This window comes from Neolamprologus multifasciatus, chromosome 13, assembly GCF_963576455.1.
Source record: "Neolamprologus multifasciatus chromosome 13, fNeoMul1.2, whole genome shotgun sequence".
Lineage (NCBI taxonomy): Eukaryota > Metazoa > Chordata > Actinopteri > Cichliformes > Cichlidae > Neolamprologus > Neolamprologus multifasciatus.
Genome location: NC_140451.1, coordinates 8,596,785 through 8,616,477, shown reverse-complemented (window position 1 = coordinate 8,616,477; position 19,693 = coordinate 8,596,785). Strand labels below are relative to the sequence as shown.

General features: G+C 41.4%; 1 protein-coding gene across 1 annotated transcript in view; it reads right to left on the bottom strand.

Moving 5' to 3' along the window:
- The window catches only part of LOC146504997 (gamma-aminobutyric acid receptor subunit pi), a 77,372-nt gene extending 65,111 nt beyond the window's left edge, over positions 1 to 12,261 (bottom strand). Inside the window, exon 1 of the mRNA XM_085183354.1 lies at positions 11,902 to 12,261. The gene's annotated coding sequence lies outside the window, so the exon portion shown is untranslated. The remainder of the gene's footprint in view (positions 1 to 11,901) is intronic.
- Positions 12,262 to 19,693: the final 7,432 nt, after the last annotated feature.

The following is a 19,693-nucleotide window of genomic DNA, read 5'->3' as shown; positions in this document are numbered from 1 at the left end:
ATGTCATGAGAATAAAGGCATTTTAAATATATATGAAAAGAGAGTGCCTTTGAGGTTTTGAATATTTCAGCTTACAATAAAAGGATAATCACATATTTAATTATGTACAATTATATATTACAATTATATAAAAGATTTAAAAATGTTACAAAATAGCTTTTTTGCTGTAGAAATGACTGTGGTTTAATCATCTAACAATATGAGGATCATTGCCTATTACCAGAACAGATTTAAGAATGACAATAAATGAATGTCAGATTTTCCACAACAGTCATGTCAAATGTTTATACTTGTGTATCATGAAATGTTTCTGAGATTTACTTTGTCTGTGGCTCTACACACACACTTACTCAGTGAGGAGAAGTATTGGGTCAGACAGAAAATGATAACACTGCTGAATGATTTGTTTTGGTTTTCTCAGCTGGTGTATTTGGACTCATCTGTCACTGTCTGGGGATAACTTTTTTTATCTTTGGGCAAATGTAAACAAATGACACAACACTGTCAGACAGGCTGTTTGTAGTCTTATTTCGCAGCAACAACACAGTACAAAACCTCGTACCAAAACACATACAGATGTGAAACTGTGAACATACAGGGCTGCCACTTTAAGTACTAAAGATCTCCCTACCTGTTATTTTAAGAGACAAGACAATGAGTTCTTGATGTCTTAAGTCAGGTAGACCTGGCCCCACATCTCAAATCAGTTATGGCAATTCTTCAGCCTGTTGGTCCGTCAGACTGGTCTGACATCGGCCTTAACTCAGTCACTACTATGATAAAGGACACCCTAACGTGGGATGATGGGTAACAGCTTCCCAAAGTGATGCCTGTCTTTCATCTCTGACTCCGACTGTTTGCAATTTGATTTTGAGCCGACTTGAAAAGGGCAGCAGCAAATAAAAGAAGATAAGTCAGGCAGAACTGAGTCACTTTATCTAATTCAAAGGTTTTCTCTTCTTTGTTGCTCTTCAAGGTACTTATTCCAGGCATAGTGAATGAGTCAATAGCATGTCAACCTTTGTGGCCTCCAAGCTGTTAGTCTATACCGAATTCTCCTCTTCCTCCAGTTATTCTCACTTATATTCTTCAAAGCTGTGATTTAGTGAATCATGGCAGTGTTGCTTCTTCTAATTTTACATTTTGCTTCACCTCGTTGTTGCACTAAATTGCAATAAATATCAAAGTTGCAAGAGTATAAAAGAGTCACTATCTGGTATAAATAATGTTGCACTAACTAGTCGTCACTTTCTTGTTCACCGTGGATGGAGCAAATGCTACACGTGCGTCAAAACAAGAAAGCTAGCTCACAAAACTTAACTATAAGTGTGTGAAGCATGGTGTTGGTTGAGAATTAAAAATCTACACCAACAAAGTAGTCTATCTTATCAGACATCTTTAAACGGCACTCTTATTCACCGTGGACCGTTCTGCAAGCACTCTCTATGTGAATAGACAATTTTGGTACAGTGCCATTATTAGGATGTGAGCAGGCTTTGTGTTTATTGTGTTTATTGTATGTGTATCACACTTCAAGACACCCACAGAAGGTTCTTCAAAAAAGAGGAAGGCAGCGCAGCAGGCGACAGTTTCTAGGTTGGGACTATAATGACTGAAGGCTCAATAAGTTGATTTAGGATGTATTGAAGTGTACTTGATGATCTAAAAGCTTTCTGAAATGTAGTGAGCATGACAACTATACAAAAAGCTAAGCACAGCAGCAAACGTATTAAAATCACTTCTGTGCTTTAGTAGGAGGCAGTGAGAAGAACTGATACGACTGATTTTTACTGTCACATGTCAAACTTTTCATAGCGCACTTCTCTATACAGGAAATCCCACTTTTTAATTCTTGCAGTGCTCTTCACATTATTGAGGAAACTTACCAACAATTCATTTAATAAAATACATTTTATTGGTAGTACAGTGCATCAGTGGACTGGGTTCGGGTGAAGGTCAGGGTCATGAATGTACAACTTTAACTGTGCGGTGGCAGGCATTTCTACTCATTACTGCATCTGCAACATTAATTAGCGCGGTATTTCTTTAGTGCTCTGGTGGGACGAGCTGTTGACAGGGAAGCTGTAATGTCTTGTTTAACTTTGGTCAAGAACAGCAGGATTGTGACCTCTTTATGAGCTTTGAAAACCTTTTCTGGGGCAAAGACACTAAGCATTTGAAGTAACTATTATAAAACTTGACTGGTTACTGGTTATCAAGGGGGGCTGCTAAGTGCAAAGACTTGTAAACAATGTAGCCATGTACCTTTTTACTATGACGATTCAGACTCTTTTCCTATAAAAAGACCAATATACACAGTAAAAATAAAGTCGTGGGCTATGTTAAGTTACATGGATATATATTTCCTTATTCTCCATTTTATTTTACACAGTGCAGTAACCAGTATAAAAATTCTGATTTCATTCCCCTAAAGAATGATGAAGAGTATGTGTACCGTACAGGGTTATAAAATTAAAAAGTCATACTGGGTTTATGCTCCTTTTTTGTCACTGGCTGTTTTATGTGTTGACATTTATCCCAATAACTCAATTCATTACACCTGTCAATGCTAATTACACATAGAAATCAATTTTATATACATTTTGCACAGTGTCCCAACATTTTTGAAACCAGGGTTGTAGGAAATTTGTAATAATTTCCAATATACAATCACACTTGCTCCTCTAGCTATTTATTAAGAAACATAAAACTAAAATACGTGCTTATGCATTTTCCAAGAATCCCATTTGTAGTGTGAGATTATAATATTATCTTATGCCATGTTATACCCCTGATTAATGATTGTGAAAATATTATGTAGTTTTAGTTTGCATTATTCTCCTGAATTAGAAGGAGGTGATAACTATTACATTTGTATTACATTGGACTGCTGATTTATTGTGAATGAATGATATTGTTTTATGATGCATTATACTTCTGAGTTATAAGAAATACTGTTTTCAGAGAGTCAGGACCTTGCTTTTTCTGATAGTAGAGGAGACAGAGCACATTCCACGGGAGCTTCACTCCCACCGTTGTTAAAGGCAGACAAAATAGGGAGCCAAGGCCATAAGTCAGGCACGCTAGGAATTAGGAAAATGTGAATGTTTAGGCTTTTACGACTAGGTGGGGGTCAACAGTGGCTATAAGAGTTTGAGTAATGCTCCACCATTTAGAGATCGATGCTGTCTGTGTGCAGTGTCCATCTCCCCATGCGTGTGTTCATTAAAATCATTGTTTGACCAAAGCTCTTCTGGACCATTGTTTTTTGTGCTCACCCTCAATATTTGAACCCATAACAGTAGCTTAAGCACATGTGTTTTATAAATCTCAGCCCTGCTTAAGCACCTGGGTACAGCACCTGCTTTGCAATTTCATATGACAGAGCAAGTTGGGGTTTATGCAGGAATAGCAATGTACCAGAAGAAGACATACCAAGTTTTTAGAAGACAAGTTCACAGAAGCTGCAGAGAAGGTTATAGCCAGGCACGTTTTGTCACAATCAGCAGGGCTGACTGTGTGTAGAGTGAAGGGTGGACCCAAATGCAGACGAAAACAAAATATGGCACGAGTCCAAGGCCGACAACGTGGAAAACGTCAGTGGCGAAGTGGGCATGGCTGACCACACTTGGAGAGCTTGGTCGGCTGCCGGCGGCAACTTGGGCACGTACGAAGACGGTCAGGGGGCTTGGCTGGCGGTCGACTGCAACGTGGGCGTGTACGAAGGCCATCGGGCGGCTTGGCAGGTGGACGAGAACTGGCTGATGGTTGACGGCGTGGACAATAATCCTTGGATTGTTTGGTTGGTTTCCGTCGACAGGCTGTTCTGACAGGCTCCGGAAACAGCCGTGCTGGACTTGGACGTGGCTTGGCAGGTGGAAGGAGACCAGGCTGAGGCGTGGCAGGGCCAGGCGAGGCGTCGTCCTCTGGCTGGGTCGAGACGAGACCAGGCGTGGCGACGACCTCTGGCTGGGTCGCGTCAAGACCAGGCGTCAGCAGGTGGTGGACAAGGTGGTGCAAGCAGATGTTGCAGAATGCTGGACGGGCTCGGCTGAACCTCCAGCTGGCGTGGCATGAGGCTGGACGGGCTCCTCGGGCCCCTCGGGCCCTCGAGCGGACACTGGAAAAGGCTGCACAAACTGCAACTCAGCCCCTGGCTCCAACCTGGCCTGGATTACAGTCCCACAGCGGCTTAGCTGAGCCTCATGGCTAGCATTTCCAGTGCAAACAGTCTTATAATTTGGCTTCTTGGAAGCATAGTTCGTGGCATGATCAATGCACAGAGAAGCTAGATAATTTTGCAAAGGAATAAGATGGTCCGTGGAAGACTTGGCCGAAACATTCTCAGTCTTAGTCATTTCAAAATCATAATCAGTCTTTTTATAGCCGGGCCCATGAACTGGTAAGGCAGTGTTAGTTTTAATGTTCACCTTAGAAAAAACACGAGGAGCCAAAATATAGTCACTCACTTCAAACCTTTGTGAGGTACGTTGATGACGTGAATGCCGCTTTTCTCTAGAAGCAGTTGTGACTGAAGCGGGGCTAATTGTGGGGTCTGGCTCCTCATCCTCTGACCACAACTTCGCCAGAAATGAGGCTGGAGATGTGAAGTCTGAATGAGACTGTGAGGGTGAGTGACTAATCCGTGATGGTGAAGAGGAAACTGGTGAGCTGGGGGGCAGTGCCGGCACTGAAGGCAGGGGCGCTGTGGCAAACCTCAGCGAGCCGACACGGACACACTCAGGCTCGAGAGGCAGCAGTGGAGACGACTGGTTGTGGGGTTGCTGTGACTGGGAGGTGCTGGAAGCCATCACATGACTCGACAGTTCCTGGGCCTGCAGCATCTCCTTTATCCTTGTAAAAGCATCAGCTATGGCAGGTGAGTCCGGGAGCTGGAGGAGGCGGGGATCCCTCTTCAGAATAGCCTCAGCGACGTTCACCAGTACAAGCTTGCTCTTCAAATCGGGTGCCGTGAGGACGCGGTTGAGGATTGCTTGGATCTGAGCCGTCTCCTCCAGACACTCGGTGAGAGCTGAGTCTGCTGGGTCCATGACTGATCAGATCGTTCTGTCACAATCAGCAGGGCTGACTGTGTGTAGAGTGAAGGGTGGACCCAAATGCAGACGAAAACAAAATGTGGAACATGACTTGAATAACAGAAAATGAGCAGTTTATTGAGGCTGGCAAAATAACTGTAAAAAAAAGACAAAGCTAACAATAAACTAAACTGGGTCAGCTAAATTAACCAAAAACCTACAACAGGAACATGGACTTGACATGAGGAAACTTGACACAACTTCTTGGCTTGCAAACAAAGCAGACGATCTGACAATGACACACTGAAAACAGAGGACTTAAATACACAGGAGGTGATTAGGGGAAGTGGGAACACATGGAGGAACAGCTGACTGACATGAGCCTAATGACAAGATGGGGGAAGTGAAACTAAATACAATGAACAAAGAACACACGACTCCTTCAAAATAAAACAGGAAACACTGAAACTAGACATGACAACAAGCTTAACAGACCTAACACGTGATGAACGATACAAGAACTCAAACATAGAAACCAAGGAAACAATAAATAATAACTGCCTTTCCTTAACTAAAGCTAAATAGGAATGACACAAACTAATCACAAATCTAAAATGAGACAAATACAAAATGAACTCAGAGCGCTGGGCCAGAGACCCAGCCTGTGACACATTTTTCATTTCAGTATGAGTCGCTGCTGAAAAAAGCAGGACAAAATGCCCAAGCTGCAAAGTTCATCACAGGTTCAGACAGATATACATCTCAGCCTGCAATAACCATACATATATTTGCTAAGAAATAAAAAAGGTCAAAAATCTTCATTCATTTGGCAGCTTAAGAGCACCTTAAGTTGCCAATAGGCAGTACCCTAGAGATCAAGGACTTCTGCGTTATCTCTACAACAACAGCTTTCAAGATGATACATAAGATTAGGTGCAAAAAAGAGAACATTTAAAGTCAAATGTATGTAATACTTCTCCAACATGAATCCAATGTGCTGGGCACGTCAAGCTCTTACGTTACGACTCTAGAAACAAAAGTCTAAGAAAGAGTGTGCTGTCCTCACACAGACTCCAGCTCCATGTCTTTCAGAGCCTCACTTTTTAAAATCAGATTCCACAAGTACATTAAAACAAAAATAGCTCTAAAAGAATCGCTAATGTCTGAGTGATGGAGCAGAGTGATAAAACATTTCACTGTGTGGTGGAACAGTTTCATCTCTCTCATCAAAGTGTCTTAGTGATGTTGTCACTGTAGGTTATTTAAGGTGCCTACCACAATTTAACTAACATCTTTCATTACATAAAAAGGGAGTTCTGACCTCCTAAAAGATATTCCCTCAGTCTCATTTTCTTCTCTGTCTATTTCAAATGCACAAAGGCAATGTCGCAGAGAAACATTAGGGACTTTGGACTTTATCCAGGTGGAAGCTTCTCCTCCCCCCTTTCATCTGCAGGTTTAGAAGTTTTGACTTCTACTTCTCATCATACCATAGAGGTCTCTTGTGTCCTTCAATCTGCATTATTATTAGGCTGAGCTAGCAACATTGCTGCTTAAACACACACTATGGAGAGAAATGTGCAGGCTTGCGAATACAGCAGTGATGACAGAGGTGTGGATGATGAAGAAGAGTGGGAAGGGACGATGAAGTCATTAAAAATGGAAGTTGATGTTGAACAAAAACGTGATAAATAATGTGTGGTTTAAACTTGTATGATCATCATTAAAAAAAATGAAAAGGAATATTTGAACAAGTACGAAACCAAAATGTAGTACACCAATCGTATACAAGGGCATAAGCAATTAGGTATTCATAAACAGCTAGGCCAGACGTTCCCAAAGTGTGGGGGGCGCAGAGCCATTGCAGGGGGGGCGCGGCATGAAAAGGGAAAAAAAACCAAAAAAAACAACGCTTGGACACTGCTAGCACGGGCGCCCACACGAACGCAAAGCAGGAGATGAAGCATAGCTGAATGTGTTTCCAAACCAACTTCATTCTATGGTGAAGCATATCTTCCCTTTGGTTTCACCTGCACAAGTGCCGAGGTAGGTCTCCCTGCAGGATTGGTTTTCCCTTTGTTAGGAGCAGCGCTGGGCTGTTTAAATCACGGACAAACAGTATCCCACATTCTTGATTTGTAGTTCATAAACACTTGTTGTAATGACTAACTACTCCTGACATTTTGGAAATGTTAGCTCTTTATACAGTAAAGTTACAGTGGGATACAAATAACATCAGGCTCATCCTGCCACAATTTAAAAATGTATTGATAGCAATGTTGAATATTATTACACAGGAAAAAAAAAAACAACTACATGTAAAATAATTACACCATGACGCCTCTGCCTTTCTAAATGGAGGGACAGTAACTGCGTGTATATGTAAGCGTGTAAAACCTGTAGATAGTCAGATTAACAGTATTTCGTCTCTGTCTGCCATTCTGCAATTCATCTCATGTAAACAATAACGTGCACACAGCGTGAGGTGAAAAAAGGCACATACCTTTGACATTGTGTGATGAACTCTGTATTCCTCGTCCACACGTAAACGCACAAAAGGAGTTTTAAAAAATCTCTGTTCTCGGTGATTCGAAACGCCGTTTACGTGTGGACGAAACAGCTGAGTTTTCAAAAATACCCGTGTAGGTGTGGACGTAGCGTAAAAGACTTAGTAGTTTATTTTCTTACTACCTGTAATTTATTGCAGATTACTTGTATTTGCTTAATTGTTTACTAAATGTTTGAGGTGTGAAATAAACCGCAATGGAGCAAAATACGGGTGTGTGTGGTTGGAGGATGTGTTCGTGCGTGCGCGCGCGAGGGGGGGGCGCGAACATTTTTCTTGTAAAACAAGGGGGGCCCAGCAAAAAAAGTTTGGGAACCACTGAGCTAGGCTAAGTTTGGTTTCCAGCCAGTGACTGAGTAACACCATCTTTAGTCCATAAACAGAACAAGTGGAGAGATATCCAACCGTTAATGATAGAGGTCTTCACCAAAAACGTGCTATACACTCTAAAAGTACAAAATGCTGTTCAATATACGTTCAACAACTACTTTATTATGTACACCCATTCAACTGATGCAAATAGCTGATCAACTAATCACATGGAATCAACTCAGTGCATTTAGACAAGTAGACATGCTGATCCAGGTTTTACAGAGAACGGTCTGAAAAAGAGAAAATATCCCTTGCTGATGTCAGAGGTCACAGAAGAATGGTCGGATTGCTTTAGGTTCATAGGAAGGCAAAAGTAACTTAATAACAACGATCAGAAAAGCTTCTCTGAATGCAGAACATACTGTATCAAACTTTGAAGCAGCAGAAGACCACACCAGGTGCAACTCCTGTCAGCTAAGGACAGCTAAAATGCTGCTAATGCCTGCTCTGATATGCTACTGGTGGTGTTATGGTGTGGGGGATATTTTCTTAGCACACTTTAAAGCCCTTACGTCCAGCTGAGCATTGTTGATAATGACACAGCCTACCTGAGTATCACATATATCAAAGCTCAAATCCTCTCAAACTGGTTTCTCGAACATGACAGTGAGTTCGCTGCCCTAAAATCACCTCCAAATTTGCTAGATGCAATGCAATAGAGCACCTCTGGGACATGGTAGGATGGGGGAGTCGTGTCATGGATGTGCAGCCAACAAATCTCCAGCAACTAGTGACTGAAGGTTAACGAGGGTCCGAGACAGTACTAGCAAGGGGTACCTAATAAAATGTCAGGTGAGTGTGTATTGCTAAAAGTGTTTTTGGAAAGAGAACCGGCAATGAAGCTATATGAAAAAAAAAAAACTATATGAACTGATTTGGAAATACTGAAATCTAACTATAAAAACTCATAAAACTTCCTTCCCAGAACTAAACTTTTGAGATTAAATGAAATACAAAATGTTTTCTTCTGATGAAAAGAAGATGAGCTTTCAAACGTCCGTGCCTGCATTCACAAAATTAAAACAAATAAAATTAAATAAGATGTTTTTCAAAAGAACACCATCCACTTTCAGCACAATATACTAGTACACAAAGAACATACATATATGCACATACTTTCATTAGTGCACTGCATATGGATTTCACCACCTGATTAATCATAGTGGTGAGGTGAGCACTTACTGCAGAGTATCTGTGATTTCTGCACTGAGCAGATAAGCAGCAGAGAGAGGATGGATGACACTGGTGCCTCTAATACACGTAGTAAATCCTTTGATAGAAAAAGTGACAATGTAACACATAGAAAACACCAGAACGTGTGATTTTAGTCTGCAAATCCTGAAAAACATGTCAGTGCTAGCTATTAGCTAGCTAGCGAGTAATCACACGTTCTGCTTCCACTGGCTAAAAACTGGTTGGTGGCCCCTCCCCTTTCCACTACACAACCAATATAGCAAACACTGAGGGCGTGTTTCACACTTCATTTCTTTACCATTGTGAGTACACCATCCTGGTACTCCTAAGGCACTTCATGTAGTCGTACTTGATAGAGCGGCTGCACTTATGCGCTCATAATAGGAGCTGTAAGTATGTGAGTACACAATTTAAAACAAAGCCACTGTCCACACTGTATCAAGTACATCTGTAGGTAATATAATCCTTAACGCTGATGGTAGAATGTATGAGCTGTTTTTTAAAAAACAAAAATCTTTTCTTCAAAGTTAAAATCAGACTTAAGACTCTCAGTTGTGTTTAGTAACTTGTGTATTCTACATCCTCTATCAACTCGTGTCTTTTGTGCTTCTTTGACAGTACCAGGCCCCTGAGATAAGTGTTTAAAAGTTCATTTCAAGGATGAGCTGTTTTAAAGAATAGATTTCAGAATGCAGGTACCTGCAGACAACCTTCGGCTGATGTTGAGCACAGAGAGCAATGGATTAAATCTAAGATATGTCGGCAAGTAATAATGAGCTGGACTCTGTCACAGTCCGCTGAAACGTGCTGCGTGTGACAGCTGGAGAACTTCTGCGCTACCCAGACCCCACCTCTGGGGTTTACTCCTGTTTCTATCAAGTGTAGACAAAGAAAACCCTGAAGGAAAGAAACCAGCTGATCTGACGACTCATTGAGACAATGTGACAGCACAAGAATACCAGAGTGACGCACGCCATGAAAGTCTATTGTAGTACAAATGACATTACTTATGACACACGATGACACAAAGCAAACTCCCATAAGACGAGAACCAGAGAGTGGCACAGCTGCGGTGCAAACGAACCTGGAAAATCTAAAGTGATGCTTTGAATTCAGTGCCAAAAAAAGGAGGAAAAAAAGAAAAAATTGGATCATCGGGTCTGCACCTGGTATGAGAGATGTACTCCAAATGATTGAGATGAATCACAGCACGCCAGTTCCAGTAATGCTCTCATTTAGCTTGCTAGAGCACAGAAAGAAGTCAATAATCAGGTAAAAGAAAAAACAGAGGCCGGGGGAAATCAATACAGAGAAAGAGAACTGAAAACAAAAACCCTGCTGTCACATGCTCAATAAGGCACATCAGCTCCAGCACTTCAAACTGCTGTCTTGAGACTGCAGTTTTAAAAAAAATCATCCAAGTTGTCCATCTGAGAGGGAATGAAAAGACCACTTCACTGCTCTGGAGTTTTGTTGATAACAGAGAGCCTTTCCATTATCTCTACACAAGTCTGTTTATGTAAATCTCATTCCTCTCTCCTTCCCTTCCCTGCCTTGTTGTGATGGCCGGCCTTCAACGCGAGTGCTGAATCTAAAAGGCAGCTGGCAGTTTATAGACAAAGAAAATAAAATAAATAAATAAAAATACCAATTAAGTGTGCCGTACAATCTGTGCTTGTTCCTCTGATTACAGGCATTATCACTGTGGTAAATATAGTTTGAGAAATTAAGAGGCGGACTCGAGGAAACTCAACATAAGGCTTCATGGAGCATTAGCATGATTTTAATTACAGTTTTTATCGCAGTGGAATCATATCATTGCTGGAAGGTTTTTTTCTTCTTCTTTTTTTTTTTTTGACTTGACAGCTTAAGTGTTTCTGTCTAACAGACGGCTGTTGGCTAAGGACTGGCCAAATTAGACACCCCTTTCGATAAGATGTGTCTAATGTGCGTAATGTGATAAATTCTTACCATTTCTATTTACCAGCATCTCTCTCTTTATTTAAGGACACAGCTACATTACCTGAGGTGTCTGTTAGTCATTCATGTTTCTGGCCCTTCACCTTCTTGTCACTGTGATAATTTCAACTCATTTGACTGTTGAGCTTGATTACAGTTTGTTCTATTAATAAAAAACAGAACACGATTAAAGGGGGGGGGGGAGGGGGTAAATAAACAAACAAAAAAACTCAATGAACGATTAAGAGGTTCGTGTGGTTAAACAAAAACTTGTTAACCTCTCAACCCTCATCCACATCAAGGAACAGAATCCTTTGCGCACTGGTGCACCAGGAGCGCATACAGACGGAATTAATTTAAAGCGCCAGAATTTAGGAAGGAGACGCACACACGCCCAGAGGCACACGAATATAGACGCGCGCGCACACACACTCACATCCCACACACATACACAGGCAGCCCATATTTTTGACTGTTAACTAACATTGTTGGAGATAAGCGTGGAATCGATGGAATTTCTTTATAGTTTAAGATATCATCTGAGCGTAAAGAGGTCGCTCGGCACATCAAAGTTTAAATCGTCAGCATACTTTGGTGCTCAGCCTGCCTTTTATTCGGCACGCTCCCTTCAGAGGTGCGCTGGTGAGGGGAAAAAACGCACGGAACGAAACAAGAGACGTCACCCGAAATGCAGGCGAGACAAAGATTTTTCTTTTTTTAAACTACAACATTTTAAGGAAAAGAAACACAAAAATTGTTCAGCTCGAACTTTACCTGCACCTGCCGATGGCCGCGAGCATTTCACGCATGTCCGCGCATCCTGGGAATAGGGGTCCGCAATGGTCGAGTTTCCCCTCAGACTGGCGTCGCTGTAACAGCGACTTCCATCCAGATTTCTTTCTTTTCTTTTCTTTTTTTAAAGACAACACCTGCTGATCCGCGCGTACATATGCCCGCACAAACAACTGGTAGTGCTCTGTCAGCGGATTCCCAACTATGGGCTGGACGCGCTGCTGCGCAATGACGCACGCCAAGAACTCGCAGCTGATTTGGAGTCTCCAAAGGTGCCCAAGATGAATCCCAGAAGACCTGTCGTGATGCTGTCGGCTGTGCGTTGCCCTTCATGTAGTGTATGAAGGGGAGGCGATATTGTATGGCTCAACTAAAACACTGAACGCTTTGTGGGGTTTTTTGTTTGTTTGTTTTGCTTTTTTGCTATGCCGTGACACAAGATTAACTCCAGGCATATATAGATAGTTGAAAAAAGATCATAGCCCAAAAATGGAACTGGCACACTGTATGCACAATTTCAGATATAGTTCTATTTCTGTTGTGGCACTTTGAGGAAATCGTGCGACAATAACAGTGTCAGTGTGTGTTAAGCGCTTCAGCAGCATGTGCAGCCGTTACTATTTCTAATCAGCTTCTGGCAAAGGAAATGAGCTCTTGTCGGAATTTAGGATGGAAGGCTGGCAGGCTGCAAGTGAAGATGGAGGAGGTTGTCCCAAGGTGTTGGCCTCTGATGGATGGAGCTGGAAAACCACCCCGCAGGCTGCAACTCTTTGCTTAGCGTGGGTGTCCCAGGAGCACTTCCATCCACAACACCCCAAGGGGAGTGAGGGGTGGTCAGTCAGGCAGCAACTGATCCGATTTTAGCCCACATGTGCGCCATTATTGTTGAACTTTGGTCAGTGATTGGTAGAGCAGCGTGCCATAGCAGTAGGAAAAAGACCACCATCAAAGCGTTGGAGGGTTAAGCCCCTCTGTTGGCAAACCGCCATTCAGCTGAAGCAAAAGCAGGACGGTGAATCCCTTCCATCTGTGGCTGTATCGTTGGCTTCCACCTCCAGGGAGACTGATCTCTGACTAGACAACATACGTTCGTGTATTTATTCAATTGTTTTGGTAGTGGTATAGGGGGTACTTTTAACTCAACAGTGGATTCATTTTGAATAATTACATTTTTATGTTTAAACACTATAAAAAATGTTTGTTTTTTTATAGCATGTATTCTTCTAATGGATGTCACTAACACCACTCACCTCACTGTTAAACACAAACAGTCCAAGGTCTTAATACAGTAACACCGAGACAACTGAATCAGTACCATGGACAGCACCTTCACATGAAACAAGACAGACTTGTTCTGCTCTATATTTACTTGATATTGGCATGCACTGAAAAAAAAAAATTTTTTAACCACCTAGATAGAACAGGAAGTCTATTCAGGAAGTTCATGGGAAAGTGTCATTGTGAACCAGAAGTCAGGAACATGGAGCACATCTGATAGTGAAACAAAGGGACACACCTGGTTAACCTCCGTTATCATACGTTCAAATATGAAATTCATGTTGTATTCAACACAACTTCAAACAAGCAACTGAGGCCGTAAAAAATCAGCAAAGCATTTGCTAAAGTCATAGAGCAAGGATCGTGAAAGCTGTTTTCTCATAGATGTGTATACAACCATAGGTTTTTTGGTTTGCTAGTTTGTTTTGCATGTAGAGTCACCACTGCTGGCAACTAAAAATAATTTGTCTATTTGCTTTATAAGCTTGAGTTAGCAAAGCAGAGGAGCCAAACATGCAAATGACCCGCGCCTTTTTTCACATCTTGGCTCATGTGATGACTTACATGATTAATATTAGATCAGTGACCCTCAGGACAACCTCCAAAAAGGGGATAACCCTTTGGAGGCTGATGTGTTAAATACCTGGGACTGTCCACCTGTTGTTTTTAGATATGAAGAAATTTTGAGAAGTGAAACATCTTCACTAACCTAAAGAAGCTCAGTTGCCTTCTTTATTTCAAGCTCTGAAGTCTACAGTGAGCTGGATGACGGAGAACCGACACAGACACTCCAAAAGAAGACTTTTTTTTTCAAAGTAAACCACTTAAAATGTCTGTGAAGGTTCTCAGTCATCCAGGTCATTGTAGTCAAAGGAGCTTGCAAAGAAAAGTGTCTGGACTTCTTTAAGTTGCTTGAAGACGTTTCACCTCTCATCCCTTAGAACTGAAGAAGCTTCTCGGATGAGAGGTGAAACGTCTTCAAGCAACTTAAAGAAGTCCAGACGCTTTTCTTTGCAAGCTCCTTAAACCACTTAACCATCATTTTGAGGCATTTTAAAGAGGCACAGTTCAAAAAGAAATCACAAGGAAAATTTTAAATCTTAAATCTTAAAAAAAGTCTTAAAAAAATCCACAAGAAGGGAAAATGTAAAAAGAAATGAACAATTTAACAAGCCTTTTCACACTTTTGCACCTTTTTATTTATTTTCATGTTGCTAGGCAAAGCTTAACAAAATATAAAGGTTAAATTGGTGCAACTTGGTGCCTTATGCTGTTTAATTCTGAAGTCTTTTTCAGATTTCACCCAGTACTTTATCACGTGTCACCCATCCTGCCATCCTCTATCAATTTCTCTAGTCTTTGACTGTAAATCTCCAGGTAGTGATCATCAACCCCTCCATTCATCCCACCAGTCTGCAAAACAAACACATGACTAATTAACGAGACAAATCTCACACTTTTCTTTGCTTTCTCTGCTCTGGTTTTCACACTGTTCAGGAATCATTACCACCCACCAGGTCTCGCTGTCCTTGCAGTGTGTTACATCCCTAATAACTTCTGAACATCCTTGGAGTTCCACCTGGGACCCTCCCCCTATTGCATTCTTTATTCATGTGAAGAGCAGGTGACACGCGAGAACTTAAAGGCCATACATCTTACAACCTCTTCCTCCAATGACAGGCTCGCTTGTGATGAATCCCATCATATATCTCCCTGTCACATTTGAATCCTGCCCAGGTATTTTACCATGTCCACCTGAGCCCTCTTTCATCTGCTGCTGCTGCTTTCAACAAAGCAATTTTACCCAGGGTTATATGGCCATGTGCCTGCTTTATGCATGATTTATGCGTTCTGAGTTCCATCAGTTGACCTGGGTCACTGGGAAAGACCAGATTAGTGATGCGCCCTCAAATGATGTATTTGGCCAGTGGTCTTGACCAGTGAAAGGTTTAGCTCTGGTACATGCACATCTGATATACTGTATGCACTTTGTACATCTGATATGCATGAGTTTTGTTTTCCCTCCAAAAGCATGGTGGTTGACAGCAGTCTCTTTATCTTGGTATTCATGTTGTTTTCAACCACCATACCAGTAAAAACTGTAATTTGTTGCTGGGTTTTAAGCATGCATTATGCAACATTTTATTAAGTATAAGCTCAATGTTTAAACATTTTATCTATTTAAAAAAAAAAGTTTCAGTCAGTTGTGAGGTGACCTTGATATTCCCAGTAGGGAGATGCTTTTTGGTGGAAAACCTTTGAAACGTCTCATTCACAATTTATTGCACAGGAGTCTCAGGAGTGTAGGCTTTGCAGAGCAAGTCCCATCTATATAGCGACAATTTCTCTAACATTAAAGCAATTTGTAATTCTAAATTGATATATTCTTAATATGTCTGTGAAGGTTCTCAGTCATCCAGGTCATCGTAGTCAAATGAGCTTGCAAAGAGAAGCGTCTGGACTTCTTTAAGTTACTATAATCCAGTTTTGAGATCCCTTCCCAGACGCCTTAACGCCCACTCACACCCTGGGCCATCTGACCTCAGGAATTCGCATGATAAGGTGGGGCCAGGTTTCACAATGAACTCACCCGAAACTCTGGCTGATTGGGACCCACACCCAGTTCCACACCTTGGCTCAGGCGATTAGAGGATCATCAGGGGGTCCTTTTGTCCCTCTGTGGGGGGACACTCCCACTAGGTTTATATCTGGGGCTCTCCACCATTTGACCTTAGAACTGAAGAAGCTTCTCGGATGAGAGGTGAAACGTCTTCAAGTAACTTAAAGAAGTCCAGACGCTTTTCTTTGCAAGCTCCTTTGACTATATTCTTAATACTTAAGAACTTAAAGATAAACATTTCTTTACAATAGGTATTAAAGCTCCAACGGTTACAGTGTTGAATTTCTCTGAACAAAAGCATAAATCACATAAATGTAGCAATAACAAATTCTTCATTACAGAGCTTTGAAACACGAGACATTATTCTGTGGAAATGCCGTGTGGATTTTCATCCAAGTATTAAAAATCTTTATTCAAACTTATGTTACTTTGTCCAGTTACTCTTGAACCTCTGAAAATTGGGTGCTGTGTATAAAGATGGCTGTAAGGGGTCTAATGCTTCTGGGCAGCATTACCTTCTCTTGTATTTGATTAGAGTGAAGTTTGGGTCGGTCCATGGGCTTTTCTGGCTTTTTAAGTGACTCTCACCACTTTTGAGTTTGGGAATGGCCGCTTTAGAGGGCAGGAGTTACCCCTGTGATATGCTTATTTTACAGTTGTACAATATTGGGGTTTTTTCCTACAGGACTAAGACCACATTTTGACTTCAGCTGTCAATCACACACATATTGTAAACCACATAATGAAACCCTAACAGTATCCCATTCATTGGTTGCCCATTGGGGCCCTGCACATGGGTGGGAGTCAAGGAATGCTGACAGGAAGCATGCAGTGAAGATGTTCTCGCTCACACTGTTATAAATTTTACAAGAAATGATGCATCCTGATGCATATTAGTAGACAGGGATTATTGGACAGCTCCTCATCCAGTGCCTTTCATTTTTATCATTCAAGCTTTTACACTCATTACGCAGCGGGTTCTTGAAGAAAGCTCATACTATCAAAGCGCTGTTATGTCTGGCTTCACAGGAGCTACCGCACACCCTCATTAGACAGATGCTGTTTGCCAGAGGGGACTGTGGTATCTGGGGTAAAGTGTTAGTGGCGTCCCTGCTTTCCTTTCACAGGAACAGATGTCAGAGGGAGCGACGGTCTTGTCATTCCACCTGAGGTTTCCATCCTTTTCATTCGTCTGGTGTGCTCATATTAAATTGTTTTCGTGTGCCCCGTTTCCTGACGCTGGCTGTGCAAAGACTGGAATAACCCCCATGTGTGATGATCTGTCATAAAACAGCATTATCTAGGTTAATGAATAACTCAAAATGTGCTTGTTGCAATGATGCGTCATTAGCAGAGAAATTAATTATGGCTTTGAAAAAAAAAAAACTGTGTCAATTTGTGGCTAAGTAATATTAGCCTGCCTGTCATTTGTTTTGTATAGCTAGAAGGGATCTTGGGTCATTAAAACTATGTGCACCAAGCGTTATACTTGTTCCCTTTTTTTATTTCTTTCAAGAAAGGAACTTTAAACAGGGTGTGAAGAAGGAGAATGCTTCTGTAAAAGTTATTCAAAGACACAGCACATTTAAATGTTGTTAGAGCAGGTAGAAGCACACCATCCATAATTGGTTCCCACAACACTTTCTCCCACTTTCTTCCCCTTCCCCTTCCCTGTGACATGCTTTATCGCTCACTCCTCTCTGTAAATATTTTTGCCATTTGATCCCTAGCTCAAACCCGCTGCCTATCTTTGTCTTTCCCTCTATTTCTTCCTCTGCCTTTGTTTTACTTGCAGACGTGTGCCCACACATAGCCAGGAAAAGCTTGGCATTGCTTATCAGGCAGAAAGCGAATCCAGGCACATTCAGACTCGGCAAGAATCAAATGTAAGGGTTTGCTACTAATACATGCATCGATGTAGAGTGGAAAGGGGAAAAGAAGCAGTCTCTCTTTTATCTTTTAAAAGTAACATTAATTTTTTATCCAATTTCCTGTCAAAATAGCCTCGAGGGTGCATCATCTGTCAGCCTGACAGTTTGTTCATTTGATGGACTGGATTTTATCTTCAAACCTAAACTGTCAAAAGTATAAAATCCATCAGTGTGTGATAATAGAAAAATGTGAACAATATTTAACACTGTGCAGACTGTGGTAAACAAAAAGACAAAAAGAGAGAGAGAGAGGCGAACATTACACCTACAGTGCTATCATGTTGAATTACTGTACTCAAATGTGCCTCCATTAGTCATTTGCATCCACTGGAGACCATCCCACTTTGAGTACTCACACCTTCAGTGTGTTTTTCTGTGCTCCAAACTGTTGTAAACTAGACCTACTTTACCAAAGTAAGTTTTTTTTAAAAAGTCACAAGGTCTTGCAAGTAGTGGAGTGGGCGACTTGTCCTTCTGGATAAGAGATTTTGGAACTGCTGACATGCCAGAGCAAATGTAATTCCAGTGGAGGATTATGGTCTTCTCTGGTGGTCACGCCAGTTATGAGGGCATTGAAAATAAATGGACAACATCTTCCAGCTCTGGCCATGTCCTAACCACATCTCATTTTTCTCACATCAGCCTTCTAAGCTTACAGTAGACTACGACCTACTCCGCATCAAATCCGATTAACAATGCTGCCGTTTTGTGCCGTCTGTTCGCCGCAAACCAGCAGCACCCGAGTTCTCTTGAAATGTTTGCTTTCAGATGCCAAAAGGAATCCGATCCGTGGCCAAATTCTGCAGAGTTCCGTTTAAGAAATAGCTCAACATTTAGTCGCTTCCATGCCAAGAGTTAGATGAGGAGATCAGAAGCACTTTCATGTCTGTGCTAGGACACAGATAGAGCCAGGGGGTGATGAAGCATAGCTTAGCATAAATACTAAAGGCAGGGGAGTAACCTGCTGTAAGTGTTTCTTGGCAAACAACAGCCGCTGCAATGAGTTCCCAGAATCTTGTCATTCACAGCAAGAGTGCCAGGAAACCTGGGAGACACTGTGCAGGAAGTTCTGTGCAAATTAATAAAGTGGTGTTCGTAATTAAAGTGCTAGAGGTAATTAATAAAATCCCCTTTAAGGTGAACTTTATCATTTTTGCACAGATTGAATACGTGAGATAAAAAAAAAGGTGACAATTTAAAGAAAAATTAAATGTTAAAGACTTGGCTCCCACAAAATGACTTTATTTTTGATTGAGAAGCCATATGTCTGGAAATAGTGCAGCAACTGCCAGGATTTGCATGTTTGTCAGTCTGAACAAATTCATTCGAACAATTTGCCATTTGATTTTCAAAATTTCAGTTTCCAAATCTTCACCACTGTTTCGCTGCAGGATTTTAACCACTGGACCCGTTGCAGAGGTTTTACTCCTGATTTTTAATGCTTTTGGCTATCCCCCTTTTATAGCAATTGGATGCATACAACTATGTTCAGACATGTTAGCATTCAATGTAACATTCCTCCATTGAGACTCAAATAATTTAATGCATTCTGTGCTCTCTCAGGCTGGAACACCCTGTCATCAATTTTTAACCGCTTATTTGTTAACAAGTTAACACAGAGAGACGTTTACCGTCGCTCCAACCAGATCTTTGCACAGATTCAATTTGTTATGTCGGCTGATTCATGTAACTAACTACTTTATTACATTTATGTTTTCTGTAGTCTACCCGCTCCTAGCTTAGTCTATGGTAAATGGACTGCAATTTTGCAGACTGCACTTTTTGATCCTCGCCTAGCACTTAAAGCACTTTGATACACTGCAAGCTCCATTCACAGATACATTTTTAAAGCTCATGCATGCATACATCAGCGGGTTCTCTGGTATTACTATCTTGCCTAAGGAGACTTTGTCATAAAGATATATATAATCTGGGAATACAACCA